Source organism: Leptonotus elevatus, chromosome 13 (genome assembly GCF_054856555.1).
Source record: "Leptonotus elevatus isolate MCC_2025b chromosome 13, RoL_Lele_1.0, whole genome shotgun sequence".
In the NCBI taxonomy this organism is placed as follows: domain Eukaryota; kingdom Metazoa; phylum Chordata; class Actinopteri; order Syngnathiformes; family Syngnathidae; genus Leptonotus; species Leptonotus elevatus.
Window position 1 is genome coordinate 8,604,182 of NC_141251.1, and position 17,433 is coordinate 8,621,614.

The window sequence follows — 17,433 nt, forward strand, 5'->3', positions numbered from 1 at the left end:
TGTTAATTTGAAGCATGTCATGGATGTGTCACACCAGCAAGCCGCCAGTGTCCGACCTCATGTAATGTCGAATTACTTTGCTGCTCCTCTTTGCCGTGACAATAGATAAGCTTCTCCAAGGCAACACCAAAGGGGGTCTTTCTGCCGATTTGCCTCTCTTCCTGATTGTTATTCGTACTTGGGAAATATCTGAAAAATGGCTGTCAAATAGTTTTCAAATACAGTAAATGTTTGTATTGAGGATTTTTTACAAACTCAGTGAAAAATTTTGTGTAATTTAAGCTATTTTGTGATTAGTTTTATTGTTCCTCCACTTCTTACAGATGATCAAAAATTACAAATGTTCATAGACACCTACATTGTACCTAATTGTGTATATATATATATATATATATATATATTGGGTTTGAATGAGTTAATAGTGGCTGTTCGCTGTGTGCATTTCTGTCATTTTTTGGGGGGGATTGGTGCATAGAGGCCTTAACACTTCTGTATGAAAAGATTGTGACTTGTTTCTTGTGAAGCACCCTGTCACACGCGAAAGGTGTCACTCAAGTAATGAACCCACTGACACTTGTAACTCTCCAGTCCAGAACTGCACTTGAATAAATGCACTTTTAGAATCGCTGGTATTCAAAAACCTGCCAATTTGGAAAGCAGCTATGCAAAGTAAACAAACAAGCAAAGTTCAAGGTCATAGTAGGTCTTTATTATTGAAGCCAAAGATGATTCTTTTTAATGCATTCAAGTCATAGTAAAAGGAAGTCAAGGACAGATGCAAGATCACCCTGCAGGTGAGTTGTTGACTATTCTATCAACTAACAACTATGTTGGAAGCAAATGGCATCCCTTTCTAAATAGACCGTACAGGATAAACTCGCTATCATCAAGCTTCATAAAGAATAGTGGCTACTGCAAAAAGCACTTGCTTTGTTAAAGCAGGTTATTTAGATGCTTGTTTACTTCGTAAGCGTTCACTAATGAAACTTTGAAGCGTATGAATAGTAAAGACCCAAACTAAAAAAAACACACACACTCGGCTCATGTTTAGCCCTAAGGCATCGCATTTGAGTTTCATTTACTTGATTAAACTATATTTGCATATGGAAATTTTTTGAAAATGTCATTAATTTGTTTAATTCAAAGGAGACTTTCTCTAAATTAAAGATATAGTGTATCCAAAATAAATACTGCATGATGAACAGTTGATGGTTTTCCTGCATGTGGTCTACATGCCTACATATACTCAGTTTTAGTATCATATGTTGTGCTATGGTCCACCTGGTCTCTTTCACTAAAGATGTAGTGATGAAAGTAGGATTCTTTTCCATCGAGCATTCTGTGTCCAGGTGTGTGTGCCTGTATCAGTGCCATAAGGCATCACGGTGGCACAAATCACCTCCTGAGCCAACTTGACTTATCGGTAATATGGACACCAAAAAAAAAAAACAGGCTAATTAATTAAGAACTGTATTAGAAGTAATGGGATATTATAATATAAATTGCGACATTCTGGAACCAATTTAATCCAATTACTGGAACCCTTCATGAATATAATACCTCCAAAATCACTCTGTGAGAGTCCAAAGGGAGATGTGTCCGACTACTAAGACTGAAAGAAAAGAAGAAAAAAAAAATTGGTCCCTTTTAACAGTGAACACCATCAATGATTTAAATGGTTGAGAGGGACTGTTAATTTGAGTAATAAACCTAATTATGACCCCCCCCCCTCACCCCCACCCCGTCACACACACCACAATTCACATTTCGACCATTTACAACCGGAGTCGATTTTAGTTTGATCTCCCATGTGTTTGACAAAAAGAAATGTCTGTTAAAGCTGATTGATGCTTTCTCTCTTAATGGCCTCAACCCAATTAAAAAAGAAGTCCTAAAAGAGACAAAGGAATGCAGTTCATAGCTCGTTAAAGTGGGTGAATTTTGCTAGATAGACATGCTAAATCACAGCAATCTTGTAGGCTCAGAAATCATTTGATGAGCGATAAATCCACCTTCCATCTTATAAAAGAATGTGTAGGAGACTGGTATCAATTTATTATCGAGAGAAGTCTGCTAAGCAAATTACTTGTCAGCAACAGAGCAGCGCCGAAAAGAATGTCTCGTAAGCTCATCTTCAATTGTCACAATTTATAACTACTCAAATGCTAAAGTTGGCCTGCATTTACAATTTAAATATTTGATAATTACACATAAATCATTCTGGACCACTTTCCATTTATTGTAATAATCAAAAGTAAATGACCACTCCAAGTACTTCAATTACTTTTATTATACATTGGTTAGCTTTGTTCTATACATAATGACAGTTAAGACTGTTAAAACATTTTAAAATTGCCTGTGTAATTACAAAAAAGCTTAATTATAATGAGTTTGACTTTTTATTGTACCTTTTGATCTAATCTACCAAAGATTTCAGCCAGTGGCGACTTTGTAATTGTCATTCATTGGCAGTCTGGACATGGCAATAACAGCAATCACACCACTAAAAGTTGCTAGATTAGTTACTCTTTTTATTATTATTATTATTTTTTTAACATAGATCCGAAAGTTGCTAAATACAGCAATTAGGATGCTAAGTTGTTAAGTTGGCAACTCTCAGTAGTAGCTCATTTTGTCGTATGCCCCGCTGTGCCTCAGTCGTCATGGTAACAAAGGCCTTACTCGGCATTCGCATGAGTAATAATTGTCCCCCCCCCCCTCAAGAATGATTTGAACCAGAGTCTGACAAGTGGCTGTTAAGTGCGCTATAATTTATTATGCTTTGTGTATTTTGCCAGAAGAATTAAAGAGCATCTTACCATTTACAGCGGTGTTAGCTGCTAGCTCGCTAAAGCTAATGTACATTTCATTTTGCGTGACAGATGATAAATTTAGTATTCAAAACCATTAAAAAAAAAACTGTTTCATCATCATCGTCATAATTATGGTGTGTTTGTGTGTGTGTGTGTGTGCGTGCGTGCGTATTTATACTTTGAATGATTTACTGTTCTGATTAACAAGTCAGTCTCTTGTCAAGTTATTTAACCTCAAGGGTCTACTTATATCCTCTCAGCATCTGTGAGTTTTTTTGTTTGTTTTTTAAGGAAGATGCTCAAGTTTTCTTTCCATGTACACTACTATATGCCTGTGTTTACTGTTGGGTGATGGAAATCGTAATGGATTGTAACAGCCATACAATGGGTCAACAAGTGTTGGAGAAAAACCTCAAATGTCTCAAATGTAAAAGATGAGTGACGTTAAGCTTTTTATTGTAACATCCAGTGTAACCACATAGTAAATCTCATCATTTGAATTGCAATTGTTTGTCTTTTCTTCGCTTATTCATCTGTGAAAACGATCCTCACAAACTGTTTTATATTTATTTATATTTCACAGCAGCATTTTTTAAGCAACTCAAATACTAACTTCCAGAAGCTGAAGAATAAATAATATCACTCTTTTTAATCAGAGACAAATTGAATAATGCCTTAATGCAAATGTAATTACGTTGACTTTCTCTTTCTTCGATCAAAACTGGGCGGTCGTATAATACAGACATTTGGACATTATTGTAAAATATTGAAAAGTCTATGACAGAAGATCCCTGCATCCCAGCTGACAGGCTAATCGCAGTTAATTGTTTGTGGGTTTTGTTGTTGTTCTTGAGAATTAAATTCACATTAGTGAGGTTATGCAGTTCTGTTGTTTTGATTCTTGTACCGGCAATGAGTGATGTCGAGCGAACCGGTCTCAAATCGAGTGACGTATTATAACACAAAGGACATAATGCTGATTGATGTAAATGGTTAGGCATGTTTTATTAATCCAGTGGGGGAAATTAAGGAAGTCGTGTACATTATATAAAAATTGCATTTATTTATTTATCTATTTATTTTAAGTCACTGATTGTATTATAATTGTATTCTACGGAGATGCACCAAGCAAATAAAACATTCACTATTGATGGCATTTTCATTTGTTCAGTACAATACTAGTATGAATTTCAAAACAAGCATCCACAACTGAATAGGATTAAATGCATTGGAAATACTTGCAATTCAATACAAATGACTTTTAAAAATTCCCCACTGCAACAGCCGGTTTCTGTTTCATTTTAAGGATTTTTTTTGGGGGCGGGGGGGCTAAAATAACCTGATGATTGAAAAATAGTCATCAAATCACATTAACCATCGTGCTTTCTGCAAGCTGCTGTGGCTGAGATTTTTTTTTTCTTTCAGGTTGTGTAAATCCTTTATTTAAACTCTGGTGATTAAAGTCATTTTTAGTGCAGTGCTTTGGCAGGAGGGAGAGAGGTGAATCTTTTCGCTCCGCTTTGGGGCATTAATCACTTCAATTCAAGCCTTTTGTTTCTGTGTACTCTATATGCGGCTTCTACTGCAATATCTTGGGTGCATGTAAATGTGCATGTGTGGCTGCGTTTTTATTAATATTGTGTGTATGTGCTTGTGTTTGTGCATGTGGGGGAGTGGATTTGGCCTGCTCCCTGTTTTGATTGTGACTTTATTAAGGTGTTTGTTCTGAAGGCAGCATCATAGAAGAAGCTAAAATGGAAAGCTCATAATCTACACATTATACCCATCATGTGTCAAAATATAGAAGAGTGATTTATATGTCAATCCTCGTGCATGACATTTTGCTGCTTTATGGTATCAGAATGTAATGATAAATATCATTTATTATAAGCACGGCATAAAATTACCATGCGGTGGAAGCCAAATGCATTTGAACGGTGGATTTGCTTGCTTATCTTTCGGCTCTTTCATCCGATTGAAGATTGTATAAATATCTAGTGAGATATGTGGGATAATATTAAAGATTAAAGGGTTATTTATTATTTAAGATATGTAGAACATGTCACATTCATTAAGGTGAGTTTGTGGATATTGAAACATAACAAAATTGACGAATTGATCATTGTTAGTAGAATTTATAAGGTTTGATGCTCATGGATTTTAAAATAATAAAAAATTGCTTGCATATGTTGAATAGTTGTTTAATGTTGGACAGTGGAATACAAAAGTTATATGGTAACTATTAAAATACCTTCAAAATCCTCAAGGTAATAATCAAGGCTCCAGTACATTAGAGCATATGTCATATATTTGTATGACGTCATACCTGCTACATAACATAAGAGGAATGGCCAATTGATTCAACAAGGAAGAAGAGACAAGTGAGGGATTTTAGCTTCATATGTTAAAGTTTTGACGAGCAGAAGACAACTTTTGTTTCAGAAACATTCAGAAAATACATGGAACCCCCCCCCAAAAAAACCCAAGTTGCTTTCTTTCTTTTTTTACAACATAAAACTGGATGAAACTGAGACTGTTTTGATATTTGGTTTATGACTAACTGTTAAGTAATGAGTCTTTTCAGGACCGTTTGAATCAGTGGCACACAAAACATTCTTGCAACTGCAAAACATTAAAAAACATACACTAAGGGTTTGTGTAAGCTGCAGGCAGGCACAAGAGATACAAACCAAAATGAAACTGGTGACTCATCGCATTACATTATAACCAATGGCTTCCTGATGCAACTCGCTGCATTTACACGGGCTTGTGACCGGCCTGCACTGGCTTGTGCCCCCTGTAGGGCTCATTAACAACACTCTTCTCTGTGGTGTCTCAAATTTACAAGAAATCTTTATTTTAATTGCAGGGACTAATTTCTTCCTCAGTAGTTGCTGTTATATAGCTTCCTTATAGAACCCTGTATACTGGATGCAACAAGCAACTGAATTGAACCACTATAATTTGTAGTGACTGACCCAGCGAACTGGTTATTAACAATTGTCAACCAAATGATGGATTCCTTTAGCGTTGCAGTGCCATTGCTGTATCTAACGGGCCTGCTTAATGTGTTATTTATACATCATGTCAGGTCTGCAATAAACATAAAGTGTAAAACTGCAGCTAATGTGCTGCTAATGAAATCTGGACATGAGTGATTTCAGGAATTTGAAATAATTCACCTTGCTGTTTAAATCCCTTGCATTGAGAAAGGGCTTGTATGGACAAAGTGAGGATACACATAGTGAGTGCCTAACTCACCATTTGAAGTGGCTTACGCGAAAAAATAGTTGACGGAGAACTTAGAAAAAGTCACGGACAAAGCATTGCCGATTTTTGCCCCTCAATGCAATCATCAATAACCGGGTCAGTGCTAACCGATAAGAGCATTACATCCATACCAGAATACTCATTTCGCTGATGACTGACAAGTGCTTTCACTCCTTTCCTGGGACTGCGGGCAAGAAAGGTGTCCCAGAGTGACGAATAATGGACGCTCAAAATTCCTTGATGCGCCCCCTTTGCTTTTTAGTTTGAGTACAAGTTAGTAAAGGCTGCCTTTCCTCAAGCATATTATTTACTGCTCCCGTTCACTTCTGATAAAACTGATCCAAATGTGCCAAGATCTCAGGGGTGGCCATCGGAAATTTCGGGAGGTTCCTAAATGGCCCGTCCATTTTCAGGCTGGTCACACTCCCCCGCCCAGCGAAGAATAGTAATCGCTTCATGTCGCCAGCCGTCATGCTCACGCCCTTCCCCCGTCGACGAACAACAAGTAGTAATCACTGGACGTCGTCCGCACCCATCGACCCCCACCCCGCCCAAATATTTTTACGGGCCGAATTTTGTTCCCATATGCATCAATATATATATATATATATATATATATATATATATATATATATATATATATATATATATATATATTAACATCTCAAAATCAACGTTAGAGGTTTTTCCAGATCGAAACTGCATTTGCAAAATAATATTAATTGGGCCCCCCATGCATTTCTTGTGCCTCCCCTAAAAACTGAGGTCTGGGGCTGGGTCTGCAGCCGCCCTACATCAAGTCAGTTCTGTCAGGAAGTTTTTCCTTGCCTCCGTCATCAAAGTGCTTACTCGTGGAGTTCTAGTTCAAGTCAGAGCACCTGGGAGTTAAAGCAGATTGTTGAGATGCCTGGAAGAAATTGTATCTGGAGGGGTAATTAGCTGTAAAAGTGCATATGCGTCGTGTAAAAAAATAATAATCATAAAAATGAAAAAATAAAGTTATTTCCTCAATGACATTTTCCTGTCATGGTCCAGATGAATTCATCCCTTCCTGTCTCTGGAGTGAAATAAGCCAGTGTACCTCTCAGTCATCCCATTCATTTATACAGAGATTGCAGCATCACATTTGACAATTTGTACTATTATAAGTTTGGCACCAAAGAAAAAGGTAAAGTCTCAGATTTGGTATTTGGGTTATTGACAGTTTTAGTTACTAATAGGCATGTAGGAAATGATTATTTTCTATGTTGCACAATTATTTTAAAAATATTTTTAACATTCAATATTCAACTCAAAAGGAACCACATCATACAGTATGCATTTTACTGCATACAATACACGGACAAACTCACATTCCATTTCAGTCTTAACAATTATATCTTCATGTTTGACGGTGAGCATGAATAATCACTGATAAAATATGTTCAAATGCAATGAGACTATGGGCTTTGTAATATTAAAAATATTGCAGAAATGAACCCTGAGTACTCATTTGTTTATGCATAAAAATCAGTTAAAGGAATAATTTAAAAAACAAATAAACACTTTCCCCCCCCTAAAAGCAGCTTATTGTTTTTGCTAACATGAGTTAATTTGTTGTGAATGATTTTCATCAAATAATGAACTGTTGGCATTTGTTAATTGTTTTTCTCGAAATTAAAATTTTCAACATTTTAAAACCATGATGATGCTTATAAAACGGACACGTTCATTATTGCTGTTAAATCACATAGTAAAGCTACGGCAGACGAAAGGAAATATTTTAAAGGAAAAATATCAACTCTCTTAAAGGTAAGCATGCAGGCGTTTATGTGTGTTCAGATGTTGTTCAGATCAGTGTCTTTTCCTGCAAGCGCCGTAAAAGCTGCTTGTTTGAGCTGCTGCTGTCTTGTATTTACTGTGTGTGTATGCGCAGTCGCGTCTTTACAAACACGCATCCATTGTGTGTCCGTGCAGCGTGTGTGAATTTGTGTGTAAATCTCCCGCTGCCTCTCCCCTGTCTTATTGCTTTCTTGAGCTTCTTGGGGAGAAATCCTCTTGATTCGCCCAGTCCCTGAGGCTAGAGCCCCATACACAGCAGATGTTCTACTGAAAAGGCCATGAATGTTTAATCATTTGTGTTATTGATGCCGCCTTTTTTGTTTGTTGGAAAGTCTGAGCGACTGTTAAGGTCTTGTGTGTCTATTTTAGCATGTTATGCATCCATCTGCGATTGTGTGTGCATGTATATGTGTGCATATATATTTGAGTGTTTTTTGAGTGTGCGTGCGTGCGTGCGCCTTGGCTTAGAGAATTCACAAACATCAGGCCTTTTTATTTCTCTTAGCATTTTTCATCTCATGCCGTGTACTGCATGAATAATGAAGTCTATTTAAATCAGACGGTATTTAGCATCATTATTGAGTGTGCGGTGTCAATCACATCAATTGCACTTTCAAAAAAAAGACAATCTTGTTCTCGTTTTCTTTTTTTGTTGAGTTGAAAGTTAAACCCTAATTTCCCCGATCAGCAATGGATGAACAAACGTGGCTGCCTCTCTAAACTGTGATTTGTTGGACTTAAAGCTGCTGTTTTAGTATTTGAGCTGACAGACAGATTTGATCATAATTAGACAGCATGCCGTGGGCTTTGATTGGCACGGTAATTGGATTGTCATTGGGGCTGAAAAGCTATTATCTTTGGATCATGCCCCATGAAATTTGTTGGGAAAACTTCTGTGGCCATCATTAAGTCGACCATCTTGGGGTCCCTTCGCAAATTAGCTTTTTTTGTGTGTGTGTGAGGGAAGAGTGAATGTGGAGACGGGGGGAGAAAATAGAAAAAGATACCTGTGCACCACTGGGACCCTTACATCCTCTAAATCTCGGCAAAGACAATCTGGGCTCTATTGATTAATGATATTAGCATAGCAGGTAGCGCTAAGTCGAAAAGTGGCATGCTGGTTTATTGCCCATCGCTCTCGCCCACTCGCCGGCAAAGGGGGGTGGGGGGTCAGCGAGTGAAGGAATGAGATAATGAGTGATAGGTGAGCCTGGGAGGAAAGCGTGGGACAGATGCAATAGTCGAAAAAAAAGGAAACTGCAGGGTGGCTTTTCATTTGCAATTGGAGGAATAAGTGGCAATACAAGCTAATGAAAATGAGAACTGAGATGTGAAATAGGTGGCATTCCTCAAAGCCAGATAATTAAGCTAAGTTGCACACCTCTTAAAATTTAAAACACCAATAAAGATATTTCAGTGGGTTGCTTTTCTCATATATTACACTGACTTATATCATGAGTAAAAATGAAAAGAAAGTAAAACAGTTATCTATCATGGATTTCAAATTGTGACGTTGTAATGCCAAAAAAGAAGAAGAAGTTTGACAATTAAATTAACCCTATAAAGCCTGAGCCATGAAATATATGAGAGGAAATTCTGATTCTTTATAAATAAAGTATTTATTGGTCCTATTGAACAAACAAACAAAAAATAAATCAACTTCCACATATGACTTTTGATTTGTGTCATATTTGATACATCCGGTCAAAATGCTTCAAATTCTTACATTTATAACTGTTAAAAATATACGAATAAACAGACAAATCAAACATATTAGTATTTCCAAATATCAGAAAAAATATTTCCCACCATTAGTAAGTATAGGTGTCTCTCCTTTCTCAATTGGGGCGATCTGGCAAGGTCGCTGGAAAAGCCATCAGCTGTGTGATACTGCCCTCTAATGGATCATCCGTGCAATGCATGTGTCAGATCATATACATCAGGGTTTTAAATTGAAAAATATTATACTCACAAACTAGAGGGCTCAAAATGTCTTGTATTTAATATGATACGTTTGGTGTTATAGGGATAAATAGTTTTTTAATCTGATGCCATGAGTATCTTGGTGAGGTGTACGTTTTTCTGTCTCATCACTCCCTTGTGTTGGTTCAATCAGTCCTGTTCTCTGGACAGGAATTCTATGCTTTCAACTTTGATTGGGGGAACTTTGGGGGAATTCCTTTTGCTTTCTGCATGACTGCACCCTATACAAAACAAATCCCATAAACACATCTTTGGATGAGTTTTGGTGTAGAATAACTTGAATGGCCCACACCAGAGCCACAAACTAAACCCTATTTAATACCTTTGATCGAGAGATTGTGAGACAGGTCCTCTCGTCAGTGACCCCTGACCTCAAGGCTTTCATAAATGCATCTCTTCCATGTAACATCATGTATCTATAGCCCTAGACTAAAAAAAGATGCCCGCTAATTGTATGATAATGCAGTGGAGCAGCATGGAAAGCGTGTAGCTGGAGACGATTGTAAATGAGGCGGCAGAGATGTGATCCTTTCCCCATGGTCATACCTTCACAAATTCACATTACTTATTGAGTTCTCATAGAACAGTTATATATTCTTGTGTTTATTGTGAAACCCCAAAAGGAAGCTCTTGTCAGCATCCAAGATGTGCAACACAGATTAACTCATTCACTCCCAGCCATTTTCACTGAAACAACCCCCTTCGCACCCGACTGTTTTACTGGATTTTGAATGATTTTGCAAGGTCCACAGAATATTGTGTTCTATTGCTATAAAAACATGGAACCTATCAAAAATAAATATTAGAGTCGAATTCTGTTCCGTTTTGCAGAAATTAGCATTATAATATAGCTAGGTTTTATCATTATTCACAAACCTGTTGAAAACACTGGGAAAAAGAGTTTGTTGCAACATGGGCCTGGCTGATCTCGTATACTTGGATTCCACCTGCTGGTCATTTTTTGTAATAACTACCATTGTTTTAAGCGTTCTCTTCAGTTCAGAAGCTGTATCAAAGCCAAAAAACAAAACAAAAACATAAAAAAACATGTATAAATATGTTTTTGGGAGTTTAGGACAAAGTATTAAAAAACTTATTTACACGTTTTTGGGATTGAATGAGTTAAGGAGTACACACGTTCAAGTATTCTCAAAGTTAGCAAAACAATCATCAAAACTCAAGTCAATAAACTTATTCATATATTTATACATATACATATATTTTATACATATATTTAAAATATTTAAATGTCATAATATGCATACATTTAGCGCAGAAATTGCCCACCTCTACGCAAATGATTCTCAATAATAAACAGCATCTAATTCACGCAGGTTGAGTGACGCAAATAGAGAAGTTGGCCCTATCTGTGGAAGCCGTTCATGGCAGCAGTGATAAATCACGAAGGCCGCTAGCTAGCCTAGCTTTTACACTTCTCCATTGTAGTGAAGCTTCATTTAACATAGCATAACTTGTGTCTTAGCCCACTACATTTTCCAAGTAGCTTTCTGTGTATCTCAAAGAGATAATGCAGCACCTCCCTTTGTTCCCTCTGTTCTCCATTGTATCGGCATGAGGAGGCTCCTTTGCAAAGCACTGTTGATCGGGGCCTATCAGCTGATTTGCATTCAGTGGATGCAAATGCAAATTTGCAACATTGCATGTCCACAAAAAGACATTAGACATCTCTGTTTCAGTGCAGTGGCATTGGCGTGGCAGCCCAGACATCACATCATTTGCTTGCCCAGATAGTCCAAGTGTAAATTGATATGTAAGAAAATGCCCCATTAACTTTTTCATTAATGGTTATAAAGCATTGCGAGCGACGTCCGCGGGGCGCGGTGCTTCCTTGAGCGCGGCCGCGCACACATAGCACGTGGGCCACACACACACAATTCCCAAACAACACGACCACACGCTTAGCATAGAATGATACAGGACAGATGCTTATGTAACCAACATGCATAAAAGTTTAGTAAGTTTTATTAAAATCATCCAGCCATGCATTTTTTTTTATTTTTTATAGTGGTGGTCCTCATTAGGGTCATGTGTGAGCTATCCCAGCTCACTTTGGAGCGACCTGCAAATCACAGGGTACATATAAAATAGTCACAATCACATTCACACGTATCGACAATAAGGAGTTTTCAATTAACCTAATGTGACTGTTTTTGTTATGTGGGAGCAAGGCCATGTACTCAGGGGGGGGGATTGCAAACCATACAAACTCCACACAGGAAGGCCAGAGCCCGCATTTGAAGGCACTATACCACATTTGTGCCAATTATCATTGTGTGTCAACAACTTTGTTTCATTTTACTTCTAAATTTTAAGTAACATCTTATTAAATCATAAAAACATACACATGCCACAGGACTAAAGACATTTTGAGAATCATTTTGAAAATGGCTTACCATATCTGAAATTGAGATTTGATACAGCATTTTAAATGTTCTATGGAACGAGCATCGAGCACGAGTAAAAAAAAGAAGAAGACATTTATACTACTTGTCCTATTCAAGGTCACGGGTAAACTGGAGATTATAGCAGTTGACCGACAGCTGAGAGATGGGCCATTGGTTGTCAGTCAATCACATGGAAACAATGTTTCTACAACTTTATTTTCTTTATTTGTAAGAAATAAATAAAAAATAAATACTGGACAGTGTCTGAGACTGATGAAAGTGGATGGATTTAATTTTGAGCTGGATTTACCTGACAGGTCAGGGTCAGTAATTAAGTGAAATAATGTCCATATTCCATATAGGACATTTTTTTACTCTCACTAAATTGCGCTACTGTTGTGTTTTGTATTTTTAAACGCTGCTATTTGCATTTTTAATGAATCTTATCTTCTGATGTTTTATTGCAGCGTTTCAGGTTTGTCTGTAACTGCAGTGGGAATATCTGACACTGGCTTAATTTTGTAAACATGTCATTTGAATGAAAACTATGTCATCATACTAGAGTAGCATGGTTACAGTACAATGCAGCAGTTATTTTAATTTCTTGATACATATACACTACTTTTTAATTGCTTTCATTGTAGGAATTTAATACCAACACCCGCTAATGTTTGCATTTTACAAGCTGATCTTGAAAATAATTCACAGCATGCACTTACATGTGTGTTTTAGATTTCCATTATTTTTCAACATAACCCCTTGGCACTGTTTCATCAATTTTAGGACCACTTGGGGGCAGCAGACATTCTATCAAATAAGAACATGTCTATATACGCAGATGTAGCAGATGCCCATTTTACATCTTATACTAAACACTGTGCATAATAAAAAGTATATTAGCAGATATGTTTATACCATAAGAAATGCAACATGGTTTTTAGTCTCTCTTTTTTTTTTAATCCTCCAAAGTTGACATTTTTGACCAGATGGCCCAGCTCAAGGCTGCTAGCACATCCTATTTTGTTTTTCACTTGGCAGAAATTGTCAAATCTAACTTGTTGTCATCTTTGACCTGCAGTCAGAACTATGGGAAGCGGAGGCTGCTGCTGAGACCAACAGTTCATCCATCAGACAGGAGGAGATTTTCACTTCCCTGCTACACCTCTCTGGACCAACAGTTTCCTCCTTTGGCTGGATGGCTTGGATATCATAAATTGCTTACGGGATTGACAGGCAGAGTGAACTCAAAAACATTGTTGCAATAATATATATACATTTCCCCCCCCCAGCATTTTCTGTGATTGTCTCTAATTATTAATCTCTGTCATGTTTTTTTAAATTTATCTATTTAAAAGTAAAGTATTGGAGTAATTAAAAACATTATGACAATTATATATTTTGAATCCTTTTTTTCACATCTTGATCATCAAATATTGAATAACTTTCCTAAATATTGCTGAATGAAGTACATGAAAGTATACCCGTTAATATCCTCTGGTATGTGTGTGATGCCATAAATTCATTTCCCCCCAGCAACACTGAAAGAGTTAATATGTCTACTGTTCAGCCAACACGTCAAGCACTTATCCCTGAATGTCTGAAGGCTGGAAGGGAAATAATGAAAGGTGGCTGTGTGTAAACCTTACAGTTTCACTCAACACACACGCTAGGAAGCAAAACCATGGCAACTTTTATGGGATCAAGCACAGGTGTCAGGAACTGATTTTATACTAGCGTTGCGCTGCTCACAGTTCAAATATGGAGGCTGCTGATAATTTACCACAATAACCAAGTTGGCCACAGATCACAGCAAAACAATAGTGCAGACAATAAAGGGTGCTGCAGTCTCAGATTGATGCTACAAGTGCTTGACAAAGTTATACAATAAAATGTCTTTGTATTATGACAATGGGAACTTCTAGTAAAACATAGCATTGTATTCTGGGTAAAGTATGTTTCACATGCTTTGTTAAAATAAATGAGTTTAACATATTGAACACTGGACCATTACGCAGTGTTGTTTAAACATTTGAAGCTGAAGTTTTTACATCTAATTATGAGGGTCATATGAAAAATATTATCGTACCCTTTAAATTGACTTGTGTCGTGAGTAGAAATAAAATAAAGGAGATGGATCCTCATGGCATTTTTTTTTAACGTGTACAACATTTTGATTGGTTAATTTCTAAATTGACTGGTGACCAGTCCCGCGTGCACGGGGGCCTGCGCCCCACACCAGTATAGACAACACAAGTTATGTACAGTACAAAATGGGTGGATGGCTGAATGATTTAAGAATATTAGAATGTTGTTTTTATCTGGTTTAACATTTTACATTTGGAGAGACACAGGAATATTTATATTTTTATCTACAGTATTCAATTTAAATTAAAGGGAATTTCTAACCAGTATTAAATATGTCTATATTATAAAGATATGATGAGGATATACTAAAGGCGACTGTCTTTAATTAGATGGTGAACCTCAGACAAAAAAAAAAAACAACGAAATTATCTCTTATTTCTATTAAGCTATTCATACAACTCTTTGTATTAGATTGTCGATTAACATGATAAAAGATTAACAGGCAAATGCAGTCATTTAGTATGCGAACTATAATATAAATGATGACTCTATGAGGGTAAACTATTGCGCATTCAATTAAGGAACAATGCCTCCTTGAGACATTTGCGTTATATGGCTGTCGCGGCGGGTGTCCTCACGGCCTGATGAGTGCCCAAATCTGCTAATCTTACCAAACAGGGCGGCGAGAGGAGATACTAAATCTCGCAACGTTTCCAGCCAAACGCCTTAACTCGGTGGAGAACCAAATGAAAGAACCGATGCGTAGCCAGAGGCAGAAGGAGACTGGAAATCTGATAGATAGATAGATAAACAAATAGAATCATAAAAAGGCTGGGAGCTGGCGAAGTGGTAATTCTGTGGGAGTTCATTAGGGGAGAGATGGAAGAATAAAGAGTAGAGCGCTAAACGGTGGATGACATTACCTCTAATGTGGCTCCCCTGCTGAGTTTGTGATAGGGTGGCCGCTCCCAGTGAAAATAGGGTTTTAGCATGACGCCAGGTTCGGGAACGACAAACTCCTCACTAAATAGGATTCTTTAAAAGCAATGTACAGTTTTATTGTGGAAAACAACTCCAAATTGGGTTTTCAAATGTGTTCAGGCACATGGCCAAGTTGAAGCTATATGGACAAATGAGTTTTGTGGTGAGGCAAATTTGTTTTGTTTGCAGCAGTAAGCGTAACGCACCTCTAAAAAAAGTCATCCCTTGTGCTTAAATTTAAATTTGACTCTATTATTTTGATTATACAGAAATATACTTGCGTGCTGAGCCGGCTGCGAGTGGCTGATTGGATCAGTGCCTTGCTTAAGAGTAGTGAAACAAAATAACTCTCAAACCAGTTCCAGTTTCCATTGTCAAACATGAACTGACAACTGGTCCCAAGTCATGTCCCAACAGTCCGTAGAAATTGTTGTTGTTTCTTTCCTGGCTGCTTAGTGCAACAGAGAATAATGATAGCATGAACCAACAACTAAAACCTTCATTAATAAACAATAAGTGGAACTAAATCAGTATGCATTTTTGTCGACTAATCAAGACGAGATGAAAATGTACTTCACTTAATAAAAACTGGACTAAAATCTATGAACATTTTAGTTCATGAACAAAAGCGAGATGAGAATTATTATTGTCTCTGCTAATCTGAGATTGACTAACTAAAAAACTAACAAGCGTGATTGAAACTGCACTAAAACTGAGACTAAATTAAAAAATTGTCTGATAACATTAACACGACGTACATGATTCATTCGAGCAGACTTCCGGAAGTAGTTCCGCGATCTCACTTATCTGTCTTGACTTGGTCACCTGAGCTCCATAAACGTGCTCTCCATAATCACCTACACATCTCCTCAGCTTATAGTGACATAACAAGTGAACCATGAACTTGCTTTAAACCACTGATTTTCTGCTTTGTTTTCTTTATTTAGGTCTCTATCCATGTGGCTGGTGTCTTAATATCACAATTTCTTTAGCTGAAAGAAATTCTGGACACATAATCAGCTCACACTGTGACCATACTGGTAATGCTATAAACCCATGTCTCAAGTCATCTTTCCCCATGGAAATTAATGGAATCAAGCCAAACCTAAGTACCCCCCCCCCCCAAAAAAAATTTTTTTTTTGAAAGAAAATGTGCACATTAGAAGTTCAAAATTGTATTGCTGCTTCTGGTTGGTATGCCTGTGCTTATTCTTATTTATTTTTTTAACAGTACTGTAGCTGAGCTCAATATAGCTGTTATATTGTTTTCCTTATGCAACAGTGATAGGATCAATGTCAATGAAAAGCATATTACAAATTAACGGACTAAACTATATTTTCCTTCTCCGGGAATAATGTTTAGTTTGTTATCAGCAGTAGGTAGCGATTCCTTGGAATTCAAAAGACTCAATTACAAAAGCTAAAGAAATGTCTATGTTCAGTTATAATGCTGCATTCTCCGTTGAAGTTCTGAATCCTGTGCATGCTTAGTGTGTAAATATTTGTCAAAGGCATCACAAGTCTTCCTAACGGTTCTGTTATTATCAGTGGGTGTCGTTTGCCGTCTACCTCTGGACATCTTTGTGTCATTTCGTCTGTAAACAAATTTGTGCTGCTCTTACCATCCTGGCAGATTTGTTGCCGGGTGAAGCATATTTAGCAGATGAAACACGTTGTTGTGACAAGCATAATAGAGCACATATGTCGCCAAAGGCTATCCTCCCGTCCTCTCCTGTTGCAGCATCATAAGCAAGTGATTGTGTTTCGCTTGTGAGTGCACGGTGACGAATGTGGTGGCTGTTGTTTTCTCCCCCCATTTGAGCTGCTGGTATCTCACGCCGCTTAAATGTTGCCTGTAGCACTCTGTGTGTGCCTGTGTGTTTCTTATTTCTATCTTTCTCTCCTCTTTGCTGTTCTTTTTCCTTACCCTGGCTTTCTCCTCTCTTCTCTCCACTTCCTGACTGCTACCAAGTGCACTTTAGAGTGGATGTAATTGCTCAGAGCAGGCATTCAGAGCGCTGTCGATGTAAATGCAGCTCTATGGTTGTGGCTGATTTAATGAACAGCAGGGCTTG

General features: G+C 37.4%; 1 long non-coding RNA gene across 2 annotated transcripts in view; it reads left to right on the forward strand.

The window, feature by feature from the left end:
* LOC147163716 (uncharacterized) overlaps positions 1-14,404 on the forward strand; it is a 78,970-nt gene extending 64,566 nt beyond the window's left edge. For both annotated transcript variants that reach the window (XR_015096900.1, XR_015096901.1), the window contains one exon: positions 13,371-14,404. This is a non-coding gene — a long non-coding RNA (uncharacterized LOC147163716). The remainder of the gene's footprint in view (positions 1-13,370) is intronic.
* The last annotated feature ends 3,029 nt before the right edge of the window (positions 14,405-17,433 follow it).